The sequence below is a fragment of the Nicotiana tomentosiformis genome, chromosome 3 (assembly GCF_000390325.3).
Source record: "Nicotiana tomentosiformis chromosome 3, ASM39032v3, whole genome shotgun sequence".
Taxonomy (NCBI): Eukaryota; Viridiplantae; Streptophyta; class Magnoliopsida; order Solanales; family Solanaceae; genus Nicotiana; species Nicotiana tomentosiformis.
This window is the reverse complement of record NC_090814.1, coordinates 65979771-66004913: the sequence shown is the minus strand read 5'-3', so window position 1 is coordinate 66004913 and position 25143 is coordinate 65979771. Positions and strand designations below refer to the sequence as shown.

The 25143-nt window shown below is 39.5% G+C and overlaps 1 protein-coding gene across 10 annotated transcripts in view; it reads left to right on the top strand.

Moving 5' to 3' along the window:
- The window catches only part of LOC104100710 (uncharacterized), a 36074-nt gene extending 11560 nt beyond the window's left edge, over positions 1-24514 (top strand). Inside the window, exons 6-8 of one of the 10 annotated variants that reach the window (XM_070197049.1) lie at positions 13662-13763; positions 13852-14246; positions 24337-24492. The gene's annotated coding sequence lies outside the window, so the exon portion shown is untranslated. Of the gene's footprint in view, positions 1-13661; positions 13764-13851; positions 14247-24336 lie in introns of all 10 variants that reach the window. The other 9 variants (XR_011414746.1, XR_011414745.1, XM_070197053.1 and 6 more) reach the window with 9 other exon arrangements.
- Positions 24515-25143: the final 629 nt, after the last annotated feature.

Below are 25143 nucleotides of genomic sequence, written 5' to 3'. Positions count from 1 at the left end.
ATGGCCCCGCCAAAGTTGAAAGAATTGAAGGAGCAGTTGCAAGATTTGCTTGATAAGGGCTTCATTAGACTTAGTGTCTCGCCCTGGGGTGTACCTGTGTTTTTTGTGAAGAAGAAAGATGGATCGATGAGGATGTGTATAGATTATCGGCAGTTGAACAAAGTCACTATCAAAAACAAGTATCCATTGCCGAGGATTGATGATTTATTTGATCAGCTTCAGGGTGCCCAGGTGTTTTCGAAGATTTATTTGAGATCTGGCTACCATCGGTTGAGGATTAGGGCATCTGATGTCCCTAAGACAGCTTTTTAGACTCGGTACGGGCATTTTGAGTTTCTAGTGATGTCATTTGGGCTGACAAATGCCCCAGCAGCATTCATGGATTTGATGAACCGGGTGTTCAAACCTTACTTGGATTCCTTTGTGGTTGTGTTTATTGATGATATCTTGATCTACTCCCACAGTCGAGAGGAGCATGGGCAGCACCTTCAGATCATTCTTCAGACTCTGAGAGACAACCAGTTATATGCTAAGTTCTCAAAATACGAGTTTTGGTTGAGTTCAGTTGCTTTCTTGGGTCACGTTGTATTAGTAGAGGGTATTCTGGTGGATCCTAAGAAGATTGAGGCAGTTCAGAACTGGCCTAGGCCCAGCTCACCTACAGAGATCCGTAGTTTCCTGGGTTTGGCGGGCTATTACCGTCAATTTGTGGAGGGGTTTTCATCCACAGCAGCCCCGTTGACCAGATTAGCCCAGAAGGGTGCCCCTTTCAGGTGGTAAGACGAGTGAGAAGCGAGCTTTTAGAAACTCAAGACAGCTTTGACTACGACACCGGTATTGGTGTTACTCACAGGTTCAGAACCTTATACAGTATATTGCGATGCATCCCGTATTGGTTTGGGTGCGGTATTGATGTAGGGTGGCAAGGTAATTGCATATGATTCGCGGCAGTTGAAGGTTCACGAGAATAATTACCCTATTCATGATCTAGAGCTGGCAGCCATTGTTCACGTGCTGAAGATTTGGAGGCACTATCTTTATGGCATGCCATGTGAGGTATTCACGGATCATCGGAGCTTGCAGTATTTGTTCAAGAAGAAGGAACTCAATTTGAGGCGGAGAAGGTGGTTGATGTTACACCCTATATTTTTTTTTTGTACGTAAAATTGCGTCGTGAGCAAACTAATGTAGGACCCAAAAAAAAAATGAGATCATGTTTGAAAATATATAAAGCAATTTAATCATGTTACCTCGGAAGTTACAAATATTGAATATCATAAACAACAAGTACAAAGAGGGTTGGAAGGTTTAGAAGCTAAAGGAATTGAAGAAAATAATGTTTCGTCGAAAGCCGACAAATTGGGAATGTTATAGCATGTACTTTTGGGATGAGACCAGGGTGTTTTACATGATAAGGAGGTTATATTACGAGTTATGTTATTCGTATGATAGTCGTATGTTATGTTTTGAAGTCAAGCGAGTGGTGGAACAAAAGTCGATGAAAGTCATCACAAGTTACGTTCATAAATTTTACTGAAACTTTGGGTCAAATGTAACTGAGATTTTCTCCCAATATACTTAGATTTATGGGGTGTTCCACCCATCAAATTAAATATCTATGAGTCTACTTTCCAACGCATTAAACCGTTTGTCAATACGATATCTGAGTAGAGAGATATGGGCATTTTTGCGAGACTGCGCAGACTGTCACCTACTTGCTTAAACGAGAATCCAAAACTGGGCCTGTTCGGGTCGTCCAAAAATGGGGCAGTTCGGGTCGTTCAAAGAGGCCTTTTTAAAGTCCTATCCACTTCATATATTAGTCGGATAATAGGGCAAAATAATCAGACTCATTCTCTGCAAAACTCCTCCCAAATATTTCCCCCAAACCCCAATTGATTTTCTCCCCCTTTCAAGTTCTAATCGGAGGTAAAGCCTAGAGTTTGAAGAACCAAGATAGGAGTCGAGTTATCCAACAAATAAGGTAATTTTACTGCTCTCTTTCATCCATTTTTTCTGTTGTAGATGTATAGTAAGTCGTTCTATATTTGTAAGAACTCACGGGACGGTGATCGGAAGCCGTGAGTTCGAGTTATTCACTTGTAGCGGACTGTTTTGTGGACTGTTTTGTGGTGTTGTTGGGCTGCGTGTTTTACTACTATTTTGTGGAGTTTTGGAGGAGTAAGGGTGTGGAGAAACAGCACATAAATGCAGGATGTTGGGCTGGTCGTTCGTCGTAACATTTTCGGGTTGTTGACACTACTACGGTGGTCGTTTTGTGTATGAAGAGATTGGGGTGTGTTGGGCTGTTTTGTAGTATTGTGTGGTGTGTATAAGGTTGGAAAATAATGTATATATGTTGTTATTGTTGTTTTTGGTGTTGTTGGTGTTATCTTGAATTTGGAGGAAGTAAGAATTATAGGGGAAATGCTGTCCGTTTTAATACAAAATAAGCATGTCGTTCGTTGTGCGATAGTTATACGTTTCATAACTTAATGATTGTATTATTATCGTTGTTGTAGATTAAGGTGAGAAGAGGCGAGTTCAACTTGGTGATTGAAAAGAGTGTGATAAGGTATGTTAAGGCTAAGCCTTCCTTCATTTTGGCATGATCTCGTAGCTACATGTGTTAGTAATGAGACAAAAAGAGAAGTTCATATTCATGAATTTATTCACACTATTCTAGTCTCATAAGTTACAATATTATTCCTTATCGAGACTCTATATTCAATTTAGTATTGTCTTCTTCCAGTCAAGAGAGCAGCAAGCCTATATATACAGTATTACAGTATTTTCATTACTATCGAGCTATAATCGATGGGCAGGCCCCTATTGGGCAACCTCTGATCAGATGGAAAGTTATATACCGAGCCTACTGTGGCCGAGCGCCTATGAGCAAGCCCAGCATGGTCGAGATACATAGCCTAGTATGGTCGAGCACCTATGAGCGAGCCTACTACGGCAGAGCAGTTATATATACCGAGCCTTATAAGGCCGGACAATTATTTTACTTACTATATTGAAGGAGTTGAGTCAGTATCAACAGGTAAGTATATCTCCAGATCATCTTTGACTCCCAATTACTTTCAGTTATTATATTATCAGTTCAGTTTCAACTTTCAGTTATGTTATCGCCTTATATACTCAGTACATTATTTTGTACTGACGTCCCTTTTCTGGGGACGCTGCATTTCATGTATGCAGGTTCAGATAGACAGACGAGTATACCTCCTCAGTAGGTGTTTCCAGAGTTCAGCCTGATCGGTAAGCTCCACATCCTTCGGAGTTATCGAATCTAGGTTTTCGTGTACATCTTCTGTGTTTATGTATATATATTATGGGTAGGTCGGGGCCCTATTCCGATCACAACATATCTATCAGTAGAGGCTTGTAGACATATCCTGTCAGTTAGTGCATTATGTTGGGCTTGTAGGCCTGGTATGTATATTTTGGTGGTTTGTCAGTTGTAGTAGTTATGACGGCCTTGTCGGCCCAACTTTATATTGATATTTAGTCAACGCTAGTTTCCATTCAATTTTATATTTTGCTTTGCAAATTGTCTTGCAAGGTGGCCCCTTGGCCAAATTATGACATTATATGTTTAGAGTCCCTTAGTCGCAATTTGGTACACTAGGTTAGTTGAGGCACCGGGTGCCAGTCTCGCTTCCAAGTCGGGGCGTGACAAACTTGGTATCAGAGCAGTTCTATCCTAGGGAGTCTACAAGCCGTGCCTAGTAGGATCTTGTTTATAGATGTGTTGTGCACCACATTATATAAGCAGGGAGCTACATGGCATTTAGGAGTTGGTTTCCCTTCTTTCAAATCTAAATCGTGCTGTAGAACCGAGTTATAGCAAATTTGACTAGGAAGACTACGGCTATCTAGAGGGGAGATACAACAACAGGTGAGGGGACCAGCAGGGTACCCCCAATAGATGGGTCCCAATCTGAGGCCCAAGGTGAGACCCCTACTCAGCCATTACCGACTCCTCCACCACCTGAGGAGATTCCTAGGGATACCGCACATCCAATTCCCCCTCCACTTCCACCAGATCAGGCCTTGAGGAGTGCGGTGCATTTGTTGACATAATTGGTAGCTACCCAGCAACAAGCTAGGGCATCAGCTAGTGCAGGATCTTCTGAGGGGTCTGGGAGTTCAAGGGTCCGAGAGTTTATTGCTTTGAGTCCCCCAGAGTTTACGGGGTCAGATCAGAGGGAGGACCAGCAGGATTTCATAGATAAGCTTCACAGGATCTTTCGGGTTATGCATGCCACAGAGAAAGAAGCAGTTGAGCTAGCAACTTTTCGACTCCGAGATATAGCCATCCTTTGGTACGAGGGATGGGAGAGTTCTAGGGCACGTGATGCACCTCCAGCTAGTTGGGAGAATTTTTCAGATGCTTTCCTTGACCAGTACTTACCGCAGGAGATCCGACAGGCTCGGGTCAATCAGTTTCTAGCCCTTAAACAGGGCAATATGAGTGTTCGAGAGTATAGTCTCCGTTTTGACTCATTAGCCAGATATGCACCATCCATAATTGCTACTATGCGTGACAGGATCCACAGGTTTATAGCAGGGTTAGCCCCAGAGTTGACCGAGGCATGTGCCACCGCTGTATTGCATGATAATATGGATATCTCCCGGATTCAGGCATTCGCTCAAAATATAGAAAGGGGTAGGCGTCGACAGCAGGGTACAGAGAGGACTGAGCAAGGACAGCGTAAGAGGATGCGATTTCCTAGGTTTTAGGAGCAGTCTCAGGGTAGTTATAGGCCCCAGTACTTCGGATGGCCACCTAGGCCTCTGCCACCTCAGTTGCAGAGTTACAGGTATGACCGCTATACTCAGTCAGGACCAGGTGAGAGCTCACGGGTGTCAGTTTTGCAACGACAACGAGGTTCAAGGCAGACATGGTCATTTCCGCTGCGGTGTGACATCTGTGGTAGAGGACACTTGGGCCAATGCCGAGCAGGTTCTGATGCTTGTTATACATGTGGGCGTCTGGGGCATATGATGCAATATTGCCCAAATAGAGATTCTGGGGGTATGGCACAACCAGCAAGTTCAGCGACAGGATCATCTATGCCTGTGCATCCTTCTGGGGGCGAGTCTCAATCTTCGGCTGGTAGAGGTCGAGGCAGAGGTAGAGGTTCCAGTTTAGGTGTTAATCATAACCGTATTTATGCTTTAGTGGGTCGACATGACCAGGAGTCTTCACCAGATGTTGTGACAGGTATATTGACCATTTGCTCTCACGATGCTTATGCCTTGATAGACCCAGGATCTACTTTATCATATATTACCCCATTTGTCGCGAGGAAATTTGGTATAGTGCCTGAAATACTAAGTGATCCTTTTGCGGTATCTACACCGGTCGGAGAATCGATTATTGCTAGACGGGTTTACCGAGGTTGTACGGTGACAGTTTGTAGTCGTCAGACCTCAGCCGACCTAGTTAAGTTAGAGATGATGGATTTTGATGCTATCATGGGCATGGACTAGTTGTCAGCTTGCTATGCTACAGTTGATTGCCGAGCAAAGGCAGCTAGATTTCATTTTCCAGGTGAGGCAGTCCTTGAATGGGTAGGTAATATAGCGGCACCCAGAGGTAGGTTTATTTCCTATCTGAAGGCGAGGAAAATAATTGCAAAAGGGTGCATTTATCATATTGTGCGAGTTAGAGATGCAGATGCTGAGATATCTACACTTCAATCTATTCACGTAGTCAATGAGTATGCAGATGTGTTTCCAGATGAACTTCCAGGTATTCCTCCAGAGCGAGGGATTGATTTTAGCATCGATTTGCTTCCAGGAACTCAACCAATATCCATCCCTCCGTATAGAATGGCACCTACCGAATTAAAGGAGTTGAAGGAGCAGTTAAAAGATTTGCTGGGGAAAGGTTTCATCAGGCCCAGTACCTCACCTTGGGGTGCACCGGTACTCTTTGTGCGGAAGAAAGATGGCTCGTTGAGGATGTGTATCGATTATAGACAGCTGAACAAGGTAATTATTAAGAATAAGTATCCACTTCCAAGGATTGATGATTTGTTTGATCAGTTGCATGGGGCTAGATTCTTTTCAACGATAGATTTGAGATCAGGATACCACCAGATCAGAGTTCGGGAGAAAGATATTCCGAAGACAGCCTTCAGGACCCGATATGGCCACTTCGAGTTCCTTGTCATGTCCTTCGGGTTGACAAATACTCCCACCGTATTTATGGACTTGATGAATAGCCTATTTTGTCTATTTTTAGATCTGTTCGTGATAGTATTTATTGATAATATTCTGGTCTATTCAAGTTCAGAGGATGAACATGTAGACCACTTGCGAGCGGTACTCCAAACCCTCCGTGATCATAAGTTGTATGCTAAGTTTTCTAAATGTGAGTTCTGGTTGAAGTCTGTAGCATTCTTGGAGCATATTGTATCCGATGAAGGTATAAAGGTAGACACTCAAAAGATTGAGGCCGTGAAATCTTGGCCTAGACCTACCACTCCGACAGAGGTTCGTAGCTTTCTAGGCTTAGCAGGATACTACCGGAGATTCATAGAGGGTTTTTCTTCCCTTTCGGCACCATTGACGAAGTTGACGCAGAAATCAACTAAGTTTCAGTGGACGGAGGCTTGCGAGCGGAGTTTCCAAGAGCTTAAGAACAGGTTGACCTCAGCGCCAGTTCTAACACTTCCAGAGGGTCCAGAGGGTTATGTCATGTATTGTGATGCCTCAGGTGTTGGGTTAGGATGTGTCCTGATGCAACATAGGAAGGTAATTGCTTATGCTTCAAGGCAGTTAAGGAAGCACGAGAAGAATTATCCAACCCACGATCTCGAGTTAGCTGCGGTTGTCCATGCACTTAAGATATGGCGGCATTATTTATATGGTGTTCATGTTGATGTATTTACCGATCATAAAAGTCTGCAATATATATTCAAGCAAAAAGAGTTGAATTTGCGACAGAGGCGATGGCTTGAGTTATTGAAAGATTATGATGTTAATATTCTCTACCATCCAGGGAAAGCTAATGTTGTAGCAGACGCCTTAAGTCGCCGATCTATGGGTAGCTTAGCACATGTAAAGGCCGAGAAAAGACAATTAACTAGAGAGATTCATCAATTGGCTTGTTTGGGGGTTCGGTTAGTAGATTTCGACGATAGTGGAGTTGTACTCCAAAACACTGCAAAATCATCTCTCATAGCTGAAGTCAAGGAAAGGCGGTACGATGACCCAGAGTTGGTCGAATTGAGAGAGCGAGTTCCGCAGCAGAAGAATCCATTGTTAGAGCTCAAGGGAGATGGAGTTCTCAGATATAGGGGTCGTTTGTGTGTTCCAGATGTAGCAGGGCTACGAGACAGGATTATGTCAGAGGCACATTATTCGTGGTACACCATTCATCCTGGGTCGACGAAGATGTATCATGACATTAAGGATATGTACTGGTGGAACGATATGAAGAAGAACATTGCTGAGTTTGTTGCCCAGTGTCTTAGTTGCCAGCAGGTGAAAATAGAGCATCAGAAGCCCGGAGGGCTAATGCAGACTATAGAGATCCCGACATGGAAATGGGAGGCGATAAACATGGACTTTGTTACGGGTTTACCTCGTTCTCATCGTAAGTTCGATTCTATATGGGTGATAGTCGATAGGCTCACTAAATCAACTCATTTTCTACCTGTCAGATCTACATATACAGCAGAAGATTATGCAAAGTTATATATTAAGGAGATAGTGCGGCTACACGGAGTACCAGTATCTATTATATCGGACCGTGGGGCTCAATTTACAGCACATTTTTGGAGGTCATTTCAGAGAGGTCTAGGGACTCAGGTGAATCTCAGCACAACTTTTCATCCACAGACTGATGGACAAGCCGAGCGCACAATTCAGACGCTCGAGGATATGTTACGAGCATATGTGTTGGATTTTAAAAGAAGTTGGGATGAACATCTACCTCTTGTCGAGTTTGCATATAATAACAGTTACCACTCCAGTATTCAGATGGCTCCGTACGAGGCTTTGTATGGGCATAAGTGCAGATTTCCTATAGGGTGGTTTGATGTTGGAGAATCTAGGTTATATGGGCCAAACCTAGTTCAGCAGGCCGTAGAGAAAGTAAAGCTCATCTGGGAGCGACTGTTGACAGCTCAGAGTCGCCAGAAGTCATATTCTGACATGCGGCGACGATACTTAGAGTTTGAGATTAATGACTTGGTATTCTTAAAGGTATCCCCTATGAAGGGCATGATGAGGTTTGGCAAGAAAGGCAAACTTAGCCCACGGTATATTGGGCCTTACAGGATTATTCGGAGAGTGGGCCAAGTAGCTTATGAGTTAGAATTGCCCTCAGAAATGGAGTTAGTCCATCCGGTTTTTCACGTATCTATGCTACGGAAGTGCATTGGAGATCCTACCAGAGTGGTATCCACAGATGATGTAAAAATTACGGAGGATTTGTCATACAAGGAAATTCCAGTTGCCATCTTAGACCGACAAATTCGCAAGCTACGAAATAAGGAGGTAGCCTCCGTAAAGGTTTTATGGAGAAGCAATAATGTGGAAGAGATGACATGGGAAGCGGAGGAAGAAATGAAGTATAAATACCCCCATCTATTTCAAACTGAAGATATGGGTCGAGATGGGATGCTACAACACAACTCTATTCAGGCTAGTAGGTCATCAGGTAAGCTCTTATTTTCGGACTTTCAGTATTTATGATTTACGACTCTTTGAGGCAAAGTGTTGTTATATATAGACATTGGCCATGTGTGGCATGCATAGTATGTTTTCTGGCTGCATGCAAGTTGGTTATAGTCTAGTGTACGGAGGAAACTCCGGCAAAATTTTTCCAAAGTCTCTAAAAGTAAACATTCGAGGACGAATGTTCCCAAGGGGGGAATAATGTTACACCCTATATTTTTTTTGTACGTAAAACTGCGTCGTGAGCAAACTAATGTAGGACCCAAAAAAAAAGAGATCATCTTTGAAAATATATAAAGCAATTTAATCATGTTACTTCGGAAGTTACAAATATTGAATATCATGAACAACAAGTACAAAGAGGGTTGGAAGGTTTAGAAGCTAAAGGAATTGAAGAAAATAATGTTTCGTCGAAAGCCAACAAATTGGGAATGTTATAGCATGTACTTTTGGGATGAGACCAGGGTGTTTTACATGATAAGGAGGTTACGTTACGAGTTATGTTATTCGTATGATAGTCATATGTTATGTTTTGAAGTCAAGCGAGTGGTGGAACAAAAGTCGATGAAAGTCATCACAAGTTACGTTCATAAATTTTACTGAAACTTTGGGTCAAATGTAACTGAGATTTTCTCCCAATATACTTAGATTTATGGGGTGTTCCACCCATCAAATTAAATATCTATGAGTCTACTTTCCAACGCATTAAACCGTTTGTCAATACGATATCTGAGTAGAGAGATATGGGCATTTTTGCGAGACTGCGCAGACTGTCACCTACTTGCTTAAACGAGAATCCAAAACTGGGCCTGTTCGGGTCGTCCAAAAATGGGCCAGTTCGGGTCGTTCAAAGAGGCCTTTTTAAAGTCCTATCCACTTCATATATTAGTCGGATAATAGGGCAAAATAATCAGACTCATTCTCTGCAAAACTCCTCCCAAATATTTCCCCCAAACCCCAATTGATTTTCTCCCCCTTTCAAGTTCTAATCGGAGGTAAAGCCTAGAGTTTGAAGAACCAAGATAGGAGTCGAGTTATCCAACAAATAAGGTAAGTTTACTGCTCTCTTTCATCCATGTTTTTCTGTTGTAGATGTATAGTAAGTCGTTCTATATTTGTAAGAACTCACGGGACGGTGATCGGAAGCCGTGAGTTCGAGTTATTCACTTGTAGTGGACTGTTTTGTGGACTATTTTGTGGTGTTGTTGGGCTGCATGTTTTACTACTGTTTTGTGGAGTTTTGAAGGAGGAAGGGTGTGGAGAAACACCACATAAATTCAGGATGTTGGGCTGGTCGTTCGTCGTAACATTTTCGGGTTGTTGACACTACTACGGTGGTCGTTTTGTGTATGAAGAGATTGGGGTGTGTTGGGCTGTTTTGTAGTATTGTGTGGTGTGTATAAGGTTGGAAAATAATGTATATATGTTTTTATTGTTGTTTTTGGTGTTGTTGGTGTTATCTTGAATTTGGAGGAAGTAAGAATTATAGGGGAAATGCTGTCCGTTTTAATACAAAATAAGCATGTCGTTCGTTGTGCGATAGTTATACATTTCATAACTTAATGATAGTATTATTATCGTTGTTGTAGATTAAGGTGAGAAGAGGCGAGTTCAACTTGGTGATTGAAAAGAGTGTGATAAGGTATGTTAAGGCTAAGCCTTCCTTCATTTTGGCATGATCTCGTAGCTACATGTGTTAGTAATGAGACAAAAAGAGAAGTTCATATTCATGAATTTATTCACACTATTCTAGTCTCATAAGTTACAATATTATTCCTTATCGAGACTCTATATTTAATTTAGTATTGTCTTCTTCCGGTCAAGAGAGCAGCAAGCCTATATATACAGTATTACAGTATTTTCATTACCATCGAGCTATAATCGATGGGCAGGCCCCTATTGGGCAACCTCTGATCAGATGGAAAGTTATATACCGAGCCTACTGTGGCCGAGCACCTATGAGCGAGCCCAGCATGGTCGAGATACATAGCCTAGTATGGCCGAGCGCCTATGAGCGAGCCTACTACGGCAGAGCAGTTATATATACCGAGCCTTATAAGGCCGGACAATTATTTTACTTACTATATTGAAGGAGTTGAGTCAGTATCAACAGGTAAGTATATCTCCAGATCATCTTTGACTCCCAATTACTTTCAGTTATTATATTATCAGTTCAGTTTCAACTTTCAGTTATGTTATCGCCTTATATACTCGGTACATTATTTTGTACTGACGTCCCTTTTCTGGGGACGCTGCATTTCATGCATGCAGGTTCAGATAGACAGACGAGTATACCTCCTCAGTAGGTGTTTCCAGAGTTCAGCCTGATCGGTAAGCTCCACATCCTTCAGAGTTATCGAGTCTAGGTTTTCGTGTACATCTTCTGTGTGTATGTATATATATTATGGGTAGGTCGGGGCCCTGTTCCGATCACAATATATCTATCAGTAGAGGCTTATAGACATATCCTGTCAGTTAGTGCATTATGTTGGGCTTGTAGGCCTGGTATGTATATTTTGGTGGTTTGTCAGTTGTAGTAGTTATGACGGCCTTGTCGGCCCAACTTTATATTAATGTTTAGTCAACGCTAGTTTCCATTCAGTTTTATATTTTGCTTCGCAAATTGTCTTGCAATGTAGCCCCTTGGCCAAATTATGACATTATATGTTCAGAGTCCCTTAGTCGCAATTTGGTACACTAGGTTAGTTGAGGCACCGGGTGCCAGTCTCGCTTCCAGGTCGGGGCGTGACAGTTGAAGCTATTGAAAGACTATGATATCACCATATTGTATCATCCCGGGAAGGCCAATGTGATGGCCGATGCTTTGAGTAGAAAGTCAGTCAGTATGGATAGCCTTGCATATATTCCAGTTGGTGAGAGACCGCTTGCATTGGATGTTCAGGCCTTGGCCAACCAGTTCCCGATATTCTATTCATCCGGGCACCGCCAATATGTATCAGGACTTGCGGTAGCATTATTGGTGGAGGAGGATGAAGAAAGACATAGTTGCATATGTAGCTCGGTGTCTAAATTGTCAGCAAGTAAAGTACGAGCATCAGAGTCCTGGTGGTTTGCTTCAGAAGATAGAGATTCCTGAGTGGAAGTGGGAGCGTATCACTATGGATTTTGTTGTTGGACTTCCACGGACTCAGAGGAAGTTCGATGCAGTTTGGGTCATTGTGGACAGACTGACTAAGTCAGCGCATTTCATTCCTGTGGCAGTTACCTATTCCTCGGAGCGGTTGGCAGAGATTTACATTCGTGATATCATCCGTCTTCACGGGGTGCCCGTGTCTATCATTTCTGATCGAGGTACGCAGTTCACCTCGCACTTCTAGAGGGCAGTACAATGTAAGTTGGGTATGCGAGTTGAATTGAGCACAACATTTTAATTACATATTCGGGCTCGCGGGTGAATAGGTAAATAATTTTTGGTCCGAACCTCAGGTTTTGACCAAGCGGGCCCGGGGTCAAATTTTTGACTTTTTGGAGGAAAATTTGGGAAAAATTTAATTTATGCAATATAATTAATTTCTTTAGAAATATTTGATATTATTGAGTCATTTTTAAATAGATACGAGTGGTTTGGAGGTGAGTTCCAAAGGAAAGGATGTGATTGAGAATTAAGTGGCCTTCGGAGCGAGGTAAGTGTTGTGTCTAACCCTGACTTGAGGGAATTAGAAACCTTAGATTACTTGCTAAGTGAAATTCATGTGAGCGGCGTATATGTGAGGTGACGAGTACTTATGCACCGCCAATTTACCTGTTTTCCATGTTTCTCTTTTTTTCTTATATTGTCTCTTTCCTATGCCTAATTGCTACGTGTTATACTAGTATTGTTCAATTTATCAATCTTATCATGTTTACGGATTTTCTGGTGATAATTGAGTTTTTATTTCAAAATTGAGATTGATATTATGGAACCAAATGTTGAAGTAAGGTTTGTACTTGTTATTCTATCTCCCTGTTGTTATTTACGCATTGTATTATGGTAAGGAAGAGTGTTAATGCATGAAGGGCGATGTCGTGCCATATTGTGAGTGTTAATGCATGAAGGGTGATGCCGTGCCATATTGTGAGTGTTAATGCACGAAGGGTGATGCCGTCCCATATTATGAGTGTAAAAGCACGAAGGGTGATGCCGCGTCATGATAAGAGAGTTAATGCACGAAGGATGATGTCGTACCGTTTCTATTAATTTTATGGTGAGATTGAGAGTAAAAGCACGAAGGGTGATGCAATGCATTTTTCCTTTACTGTATTCACTATTCCTGTTGATTTATGGTATATTGACTGCTTCGGTGATCATTCTGTTGTAGTTCTTTATCTTGTATTCCCCTCAGTATATTCCCCTCCCGACATTTCCTGTTTAGTTCTTCATTTCTGTTATTTGTTTATACATTGTTAAATTGTACAGGTTGATTCGTAGGTGCCTTGCCTTAGCCTCGTCACTACTTCGTCGAGGTTAGGCTCGACACTTACCAGTACATGGGGTCGGTTGTACTGATACTGCACTCTGTACTTTCTGTGCAGATTTTGATACCGGCTCGGGTTGATCAAAATTTTGCTATTGGTCCGTTATCTGAAGAATCAAGGTAGATATGTCGGCGTTCACAAACCTTGAAGTCCCCGTCTATCTTTTCTGTTCTACTCTTTCTTTCATTCAGACAGTTGTATTTCTTTCAGACTATTACTTGTAGTAAATTCTAGAATGCTCGTGAATTGTGACTCCAGATCCGGGTAGTAGTAATTAATACAGTTTTATGATATTCCGCACTTATTATATTTCATCTTAGTTAATTATTGTTAATTACCGAATGGGAATAAGGAATTGGTTTAATGATTCTCTATCGTTGGCTTGCCTAGCAAGTGAAATGTTAGGCGCCATCACTATCCCGTTGGTGAGAAATTTTGGATCGTGACATCTTTCTTCGATAACGTAATTTGATTTATTTTCTTAGAGAGATGCAATCACCAAAACTGAGCCAAACTTTCAAAAACTTTGGGAGAAAACTCACATGAAAAATGGTCATTGGGTCAACGATGTCGCTGCTGAATTTAATGTACGTACAAGCCTCTAATCTTTAATCCTATGATATGAGTTTATTGAAACAAATATTGAAAACTAAAGCTTGTATGTCCTATTTGTAGGATAGAGTGAATGAATTGGTTGCAGAGCAAATTCAAGAAACAGAAGAGGGTACTGATATGGACCCTATTATTAATACATCCTTTATGAAAATTGTTGGAGAAAATTCAGGCTATTACCGCGGCCAAGGATCGGGACTTAAGCTAACAAATACGCGATCCATGCAAGGGCTTCTAGAGCAACTGCAGGCACAAACAAAAGAGGTGGAAGAAGAACGCCATAAACGAGAGAGTGTAGAATCTAAACTTAAAAAATGCAAGAGCAACTTGAGGAGGAGCGAAAAAATCTAGAAGTCATTAAAGCTCATGTAGGAGTCATGGAAGCTCGTGTAGGATGTGAGTAGAAAATGTTAAAAGAGGGCATGGTAAGACTTTCATCCCTTATACAGGGTTCCAAGGTATTCATTTAGTATAAGCACTAAAGTTTCTGTAGGTTCCTTATGAAGACCAAATAGTTATTCTATAAATCTTTTGAGCTAAATAAGAAGTTGTAGCATGTAACAATGATTCACGTGTTATATTTTTGAACATTTCTAATATTCCTCTGTTTGGTATCATTCCACCTGAAATTGGTCTTTTAGACAAACTTGAAAACCTTATTATGTTTGGAGATAACTTAACCGGTACACTCCCTTTAGAAATATCCAAGCTTTCTTCTATCAAATACGTTAATCTTTCGAATAACAGTTTTACTGGACCTTTTCCTAGGAAAATCTTGTTGGGGTTAATAGAACTTGAATCATTTGATATTTATAACAATAATTTTACTGGTGAGCTTCTTACTGAGTTTATGAAGCTTAAAAAGCTTAAGACTTTACATCTTGGAGGAAACTATTTTCATAGGGAAATACCAGAAGCTTACTCTCACATTGAAAGTTCACTATGGTTGGGTTTAGAAGGTAACTCACTTACTGATAAAATACCAAAGAGTTTGGCTTTGCTTCCAAATCTTTAAGAACTTAGGTTAGGTGGAATAACACCTGAGTTTGGTTATATTAGTACCCTTAAGCTGCAAAGATTCTTTAAGTATGTTAACTAACCTATATATTGCACTTGTGTGTCCCAAGTCATGGTCTATATCCCTTTTCCAGTTTTCGAGAGGAAAACTATAAAAAGAATCAGAGAAAACATAGATATCAGACTGTCACTACTTTCTTAATGAATTATATTGGTATATTTAGTGATTTAGAAGTGTTTATTTGCCGTCTAGATGTGTTCCCTTGATATTCTTGTTTTATATGCGCATGTAATGCTAGATCTACGGACGTGCACAAACTTTCCAGTGAAATGTGTTATTATTGAGGTCCCTGCAGCTGTTTACATCACACAATTAAACAAAACCTCTAAATATCCAGATGAAAGTTTTTAATTGCTTTAGAAGTCAATGATTCAATGTAGCGAAAGAAAGTGATTATTTTTAAAGTATTTGCTCTACACTATAGTGGCTAGCCACTTTGCGTGACAAAAAGTCTTGATTATCATGGAAGTATCTAACAATATTGTCAACATAAAGCTTCAATGCTATGCTATGACATGATATTCCTCTGAACTTAAATTTTTACCGTTGGCCTAGTGACTTGATGAATGAGATGCTAACCACCCACAAGTGCAAGTTTTCCCTTCCCGTGGGTCTGGCTAATGCTTGTCCAAAAGCCTCCCACTAGCAAAGGATAATGGGTAATATATGTTGTGACTCTTGTCTTGACAATTCACAATCTATGCAGTAGTGGCTATTAACTTCCTATAACTATCATATACATAAACCAGATAGGCGCCATTATAAATCCCTATAACTACCCTAACAACAAAACACAACTGAAAATCATTAATTTAATCTTAGCCCAAAAATTGGAGCCCAATCTCTAACACCCATAATTCTTTCCAAGATCTAAATTTCACATCTACACCGTATAATTCTGAACAAGTTGTATCCATCCATAACCATAATCCCAAATATAATCACATAACATACTACACAACTCGCATACTCGTAGCACCATTTCTGATCACAGTAACTACTCAAAACCAACCAAGTACTAGTATAAATCCCCGCATTCAACAGAACCTCATTCCAAAACCTTCGTACACTGCCAATGATGAAAGAAACAATCAAAACCTCATAACCACTCATGAGATCAACTAGCCATGGAGCTCTCTCGCCCCAACCAGGACCATAATCCTCTCCTAAGCCGTATTTCAATATTATCCTCCCGAATATACCATAATCAAGCCTGATAGTACCCATTCTAGGTTTGATGACCTTATATTATTAAACACAACTATCCCACAGACACGCCACATCAATATAACTCAGGCCACAACTGCGCAATCTTTGTACCCAAATATGGAAAATGTCTCAAAGAAGAGAACCATATTGTGAGTTCAACAAGCACCACCACAACTATAATGCTATAAGCTCGTTATATATAGTAGAACCAAGACACACAAATTTAATAACAGTAACCGGCTCTTCTAGAGCTGACATTAACATCACTCGCACGGACAACTCATATGCTATAGTATCAATATTTGGACCCGCACAGACAAATCACGTGACAATAATATCAGTATATGGATCCGCACGGACAACTCGTGCCAATAATATCATTATATGGATCCGCACGGACAACTCACGTGCCAATAACATAATCCGCCAGGCATGGTCACAGGCCTCCAGTCCAAGCATATCATAGAGGAGCAATCAAATAAGTATACATGTATATGATAAATGAAATAAGATTCACATGCTCCTAGACTGGTATAAATAACACGCCATAGCGTAAGCATGTGCAAAGTCTACTGTCACACTTAAAATTGGTAAGTTAACGCAAAAATAGTAACTACTCCATTTATTCAGGGGAATTAACCTCTTTGTAACCTCAAATGTAGCCCAGATAGTTCTCAACAAAGGTACGAACATGAGAAACGTTATAATTTTATGCTTAACAGTCAACTCTAGGCATATCATAGGCTAAGCATTCTTTCGAGTATGAGTACTTTCCCCGATACCCACACATGGGCTAAAACCTTACATATATGTGCACTCATAGTGCGTAGCTATTACAAATAATTAACGCAACTAGTGCCTCCACTGAGTCTAAATAAAATACTCACCTTAAACAGGTCGCAACCCTGAAACAATATGCTTCTGAGAACTCCAAGACTCCAAATTCATTAGACACATGAATCAACGTAACTGATCCCAACTCCAGCACTCGAATGACTAACACATCCTTCATGCACGATCCTCCCACTAGGAATATTTCCAAAATTTTTCCGTGCCACATATCAATAATTGGAATGTCATCAGTCTATTAACCAGGTGAGTATCGCAATACCAATGAACATCCGAAAGTCAAAACACAATGTGCTTTTTGAAATGTGCGCCCTTCTTAGGGATTACCGAGCAATCATAACACTCATCTAAATATATAGCACTGACCATTCTGTCCAGAATTCGTGACCTTCCCTTCAAGAATGAATTGCCATCTTGTACATGTAAATCTTAATCCTGCACAACACAACATATCTATCATGCCATCATGTGACAAGCACGAGAATCTCATTATCAACTCTGAGTCACCAGCAAATTACATACCCGATCATTTAGAAACCTCCTTATTGCTTCATTACAGGAGGAAATCACAAGACACAACACGTTCTCCATACCTGTAGAAAATATTCGGTTCAAACCATGTTAGAAACCATCAAGAACACTTTGAAATCCATTTGCAACTAATCAAGCTATCAGAACTAAATTCCTCTAATTCGACCAAGCCACGCAGGTCATCAAACCCAAGAATATTGCCACCAAAATATCTGTAGAGCCTCACCACATCATAATTACCCTCAACTTGACACTTCTCATTGTCAGAACACTACCATCCTTACCCAAAGCTTACTACAAAATATCCTAACATAAAACGACACTACCCTAAGGCCCATAAGCCACTGTATTCTTCTTAAGTACCACAAAGTACCACAACCAAGACACCCACTCTAAAGGACCTTATGTAAATTTTATAATTGTTTCTCTTTCCTTTTTATACTGAAATGTAGAATCCATAGTCATACAGACTTACCGCAAGTCCCGATACCATCCAATGTAAATAACCGATTCTAGCGATATACGAATCCCAAAATTATTTAATTGCCACATATACATTTTAAATCCATTAGAACCCTCTCGAGAGTCACCCACTTTGCTAAAATACAAATTGTACCGCCCAAACAGGCTGAAAGTCACATGCCCCCTTAGCACAACAGCATCCAAAGAAGTAACTCTGCATTAACACTACTGATCAAACTCATACTCCGTTCGTACTACATCCTTCACAATAACAAGTCACTCATCCCATAATTATAATATACTCATAAAGTGCAATATAACCTGTATCCAGGAATTTCCTTACTCAAGTCATCCTCGATATCAATCGTTGCAAGTCATAACTAACCCACAAGTATGCCTCAGACCAAAACTAAAACTTAACATATATCCATGAAATTGAATTGTCAATATCATACTGCCCCACTTGGCTCAAAGCCATTGAACAAAACACTCACTAACTCACAATCCCCATACCTTATTACTGCTATAATATTGTAGTCAGTTCAACGAAAATTCTTCTCAAGCTTATGCAACACCCATAAAACAATACCTCAATCATCCGCTACGTTCGCATTTATTCTCGTGACAGTCAAGTCAACTTTCTCAACCAGATTCAAATTCAAATCTCAACACATACGCCCCGATGGTAGAAAAGAAACTCTCCACTCAACATTATAAGGAACATACCGACGTAGATAACTCTGCATGAGATAACCCAACTGCTTAGCCTCAAAATGGCATTTTGTTATACCCTTTCGCAGCCACAATTACTACGCAATCACTTAATACTTATAATATAGCCATTTAACCGCTCATCGAGCCACAAATTCTTCTCGTAAGAACATTACCGGTCATATGAGTCCAAATATATACGTTTTCACAACCGAAACTGCCGAGTCTAAGTTGCGGTCTAAACCCTGTCCTCAAGTCCTCCAGACTGGCCCATCAACAAAACACAGAATACTCATCTCGAACCTCGTTCATGGAATCACAAGACAGCGATGCACAACTAATACTGAGTGCTCACATGCGCACACGAATGCGTGGAAGGAATTCAAGAAGTTATGTTTCAAGCTGAATTAATTCTGCACAATAGATTACAAGAAAGGGAAATTTTCCTAAGGGTTCGGCAACCTCTCGAAAATAAGTACATACGTCACTGTACCGATCCGCAAGACTCTACTAAACCTGCTCATGACTCGTGAGACCTATGTAACCTAGAGCTCTGATACTAACTTGTCACGATACAAAATCTCACATGTCGTGATGATGCCTATAACAATACTAGGCAAGCCTACAATATCAATACACCACCATATCTTTTAAATTTGAAAACATAATTGTTAAATTCAGCGGAAGAAAACCTCATAAATACAAGTATAAACACTACCAAAAATCCGGTGTCACTGAGTACATGAGCATCTAATATGAATACAAAGTCTGATTGACAAAACATTGTCTGAAAGTATAGAATAGTACAATAACTGAAAGAAAGAAAGTCAAGGTCAGCGGACTCCAGGTAGCTACCTTGATAGTCACCAACTGATAGAACTCTGAGATCTAACAGTCGCCGTGTCTGAAAGCACCTGGATCTGCACATGAGGTGCAGAGTGTAGTATGAGTACAACCAACTCAATAAGTAACAAGACTAACCTTTGGGCTGAAAGTAGTGACGAGCTCCGAAGGTACAGTCCAGTATAAATAATAACAATACAGAAATATAGACATGCTTTCAAGTTCAACAGTTGCTTTCAGTACAAATAAAACAGATCAATTCTGAACAATACCGGTAATATGACATCTCTGTATCTACATGCCAATGTATATACTGTATGTGATGCACCTTAGTGAAAACTTCATGTACTCACAATCTAAAATACTCAATTACTCAGTACTGTATATGGCCAATCCAGCCTAGGGAAGATCCATCCCAAATATATATATTTATCAACTGACAGTCGGTCACTTAGTACTGTATAAGGCCAATCCAGCCCAGGGAAGATTTATCCCAAATATATAAATACTTCGGGCAAGATCCATGCCCAGGGAAAATCCAAGCCTCAATATAAATTTTTCGGGCAAGATCCATGCCCAGGGAAGATCCATCCCTCAATATAAATGATTCGGGCAAGATCCATGCCCAAGGAAGATCCATCCCTTAATATAAATGCTTCGGACAAGATCCATGTTCAGGGAAGATCCATCCCTCAATATAAATGCTTCGGATAAGATCCATATCTAGGGAAGATCCATCCTTCATTATAACTCAACCGTGCTCACTGGGGGTGTATGCAGACTCCGGAGGGGCTCCTTCAGCCCAAGCGCTGTAAATCAACCGCGCTCACTGGGGGTGTGTGCAGAGTCTCGGAGGGGCTCCTTTAGCCCAAGCGCTATATAAAACCTATATGTCCTACTGTAGGTGGGCAGCCCCAATCCGTATAATAATAAAGCCTATAAGGCCTGTTGCAAGAGGACAACCCCGATCCATATGATAGTAAAGCCTATAAGGCCTGCTGCAGGCGGGCAGCCCTGATCGATATAATAATAATGTATAAATCCAATATGGCCTACTATAGGAGGGAAGCCCCGTTCCATATAGTAATCATATAAATATAAAGCCAATATGGCCTGCTGCAGCACGCAACTCGATCCCATAAATATTCTCATAATGGATGAATATGACTGAGTGTAAAATGTATATTTTTGAAAAATTCAATTCAACAGCAACACGACCCCATGGGTCCCAAAATATTGACACCTAGACTAAACACGATATTTAATAAGAGCCTCGGCTCAATTTCTCTAACAGGTGGAACATGTTCAGATAATAACATGATTTATTAATTTTACAACTGTACAAGATTTATTCAAGACACAATTTCGATGGTGCACGTCTACTTGCTCGTCACCTATCGTGTTTGTCACCTCCAAACAATTTATATAATACCAAATTTCGGGAATTCATACCTTAAGAACTAAGTTTAGAAGTGTTACTTACCTCAAACCATGTAATTCTTTACTCCGCTAGGCCCTTGCCTCGTGAATTTATCTCCAAATGCCTCAAATCTAGCCACAAATTATTTGATTCAATCAATAAAATTTATTGGAATTAATTCTATAAGAAAATACTAATTTTCCAACAAAATCTGAAATTTAGCTCAAACATCGCCTGTGGGGTCCACATCTCGGAACCCGAAAAAAGTCACAAAATATGAATACACATCCAACCGTGAGTCCAACCACAAATATTTTATCAAATTCCGACATCAACTCGACCCTCAAATCTTCAATTAAAGTCTATGAAGATTTCTACCATTTTCAATCCAATCTTTACCCATTTGAACTCAACAATTTTTTCATAACCTTATTGGTATGTGTATGTATACATAATACTCTTACACCCAAGAATCATACTCTTAATCTCCCATCTTTTACCCCAAAAATCAAAATTGAAGAATTGGGGAAAGAAATTCTTACCTCTTTGAAGCCCTAGCAAGATCCTTGTAAAATCTTCAAACCTTGAACAAGAATTGATGAACAATTGACCAAGTCTTTACTTCCTCTCTCTAAGATGCTCTCACCACTCTCTAAAATATCAAATATTTTGCCCCAAAATAAGCCCCAAAGCCTATTTATCAAAATGGGGTCGGGTTATGAAAATAAAAAAATTAACCCTCCAAAATCAGGTCTGTGGTCGCATAATGGACCGCAGAATGGGTATACGGGCCGCACAATGATCGTAAAAATCGGTGCCCAGAAATGGGCTGTTCTGGTCCATTAACTGGTCGCAGAAGTAGTTTCGCGATCGCATAACTATTCTGCGATCCCAGAATTGGTCGCAGAACTGCATATTTCCAGCCTTTGGTAATTTGATCATAACCTCTTGTAGGAATATTCAAATAACGAACGGTTTAAATAGTTAAAAACTAGACTCAAAGATCTTTCATTGGATAGGTAATACACCATATAACACTTCGTATCATGAGAGTTATGATAATTTGAATTTAGGTCTTATGCAAACTCACTTGAAACTTTAGTCTATTATGAAATTTCCAACTTCTACATTCGATGCCGAAACCTAACGAATCAAGTCCGATTGGTCTCAAATTTTGCACACAAGTCATAAATGACATAACATACCTATTCCAATTTCCAGAATCATATTCCGACCCCGATATCAAAAAGTCAACTCCCCGGTCAAACTTTCCAAAAATTCAACTTTCGCCATTTCAAGCCTAATTCCACTACGGACCTCCAAATAATTTTCCGGACACGCGCCTAAGTCCATAATCACCATACGGAGCTATTGAAATTATCAAAACTCTATTCTGGGGTCGTTTATACATAAGTCAACATCCGATCAACTATTTCAACTTAAGCTTCCAACATGAAATTCATTCTTTCAAGCTAACTCCGAAATACCTTAAAACCAAAACCTACAATTCACACAAGTCATAATACCTCATAGAAAGTTATTCAAAACTTTAAATAGTTGAAAGGAGCGTAAATGCTCAAAACGACCAGTCGGATCATTACACCCAGGGTAGGGGTAAGGTCTGCGAATACACTGCCCTCTCCAGACCCCACTTATGGGATTATACTGGGTTGTTGTTATTGTTGTTGTTATTGTACTCAGTGCTTCCTAATAATTCTTTGCTATTGTTCTGAAAAATGAAATGTGTCATAGTCTTTTTGATATTACAAAATAGTTTCATCCTTGGTACTATCATGTTTAAGATCCTTATTTGTGCTCTGTTTAACAGACTTGACTTCCTGCTGCACTTTTCAATATTATTATAAATTTAAGTGGTTCAGATGAGGCAAGTCCTGCAAGTCCTACGGATGACGGTAAGTAAACTCCACATAATTCATGTAAAAGTAAATTTCTTATACATAAGTAGATACATCTTAGAAGGAACAAGAGCACCGGAAAAATTATGTTAATTCATGAATGCCTGGATTTTGATAACCATCTTTCATCCTAAGTAATTATTTGATATATTTCACCTAAACTCTAGAAAAATATAAATCATAATATCTTCGCTTTCAGTACACATCTTAAGTAAGAGTGGAAGCCACCCAGCCTTTTTAAAATTTGATGTCTGATTTTAAGAATTTTGCCAAGATTTTGTAGCACATTTATCGTCATGTTTTCTATATGGCAGTTTCTTTTTGCAAGAAATAGGATCCTTATCATATGGACCCATGCTTGTGCATCCTTCTGTGCATATATGCTCCAGACAATCCATTGCGTTGCTTAGCCCCAAATACAACTTCTGCTATGCTTATGTTCATCTTTTGTACTGCAATGAAATAGATTATTTGTATCTCATCTATTTCCTTTTTGACTTCTTATTTGGCTGCCTAAAAGTACTATGGATGACATCATGATAAGTAATATTCATAAAATAATACTAGTAAATAATTTTAAATACATTTTAGCCTCTCTTCTTTCATTTTCCTTTAGATTTTTCCACTGGAACATAAAACTTTCAGCTTTATATACGTACAAAAAACATTTTTTACTTTCAAAACTCTACAACTTCATTTGTGGACAACTTCATTTATGTACAACTACCTTTATGTGATAGGATCTTGTGACTAGTAGTAATTACTCAACAAGGGGAACAACAACCTAAAGAAAAAACAAATGAATTACATGTATTGACAAGACAGAGATGCTTAAATTGGGAGAGGTACTGACAACAACAACAACAACAACAACCCAGTATAATTCTACTAGTGGGGTCTGGGGAGGATAATGTGTACGCAAACCTTACCCCTACCCTGGGGTAGAGAGGTTGTTTCTGATAGACTCTCGGCTTCCTCCCTCCAAGAACTCCCCACCTTGCTCTTGGGGTAACTCGAACTCATAACATCTTGGTTCGAAGTGGAGGGTGCTTACCACTAGAGTAACCCACTCTTGTCAAAAATGTTAGTTGAAGCATTATTGGAGAGGTACTAACAATGAAGCATTATATGTTCAGTTGAAAATGTTAAAATCAAGAAGATCCAATTTAAATTCTATGAACAGTACAAAGTGTTTGTCCAAGTTGGATAATGGTGTCCCTTCATTTTTGTATTTTAAATAGTGTTACCTTTCTATTGTTAGCAATCTACATGTTAGTATATGTTTAGTTGGTTGCACCTCTGTTCTTGCAGTCATTTTAGTTTAATGAGATTAAAGAGTTTCTGAAATATGTTCTAATCTATTTTTATTCAGTTTGTTTGGGAGTGGATACTTGATATGATATCTTGGAGCTTATGTTATAATATTTTTTTAGCTGAATATTTCTACCCCTACCATACTGTCTAATGTAAATAGGCCTTTGTGATTCCCTCTAGTTTAAATCAAAGTCTAATTATAATTTTTTTTGTAGGATGATGAAGCGTAAACCAATGCTACTTGCAATCTGGTTCATGTGCTGCACAAGCCGGAAGATTTGTCTTTTGGGTTCTATTAGATTAGAATTTAGTGACCTAGGACATATGATGTTTTTATCCTTTTGTAAGAAAAAACTTTTAAAAGTATTTAGATTTTAAAAGGGTGTAAATATCTAGTACAACAACTTTATGTATTGACCTTTTGCACACACACACACACACACACACACACACACACATATATATATATATATATATATATATATATATATATATATATATATATATATATATATATATATATATATATATATATATAATAATTTATTAATTTATATACATTTGTTAAAATCTAAAAGCATATAGGAATTATGTATATAGCAACAAATCATAAGTTGTTGCTAAAAACATTTCACGAAGCTTATATGCAACAATTAATGTTGTTGACACAAAGTAACTTATTGCCACAATAACGCTTGTTGCTAAAATTCTTGATAACAAATTAACTAGTAGTTCCCGCCATTTTTTTTGCAATAACTTATATTGTTGGAAAAATGATTGATTTGTCGCAACATGTATTGTTGTTGCTGAATATTTTTATAAACCACAATTATACGCCTTTATAATAACAAAATATAATTTATTGCAACAACAAGATTTGTTGCGTTAACTTAGCTTTTTGGCAACAACATTGGTTCTTGTTGCATAGATTTTTCGCATCGGAGTTTGCTGCAACAGCTTGCGAAAAGTATTTTTCGCAACGACAACCAACATATTACAACAAAAAATGTTGCAAATTCCAT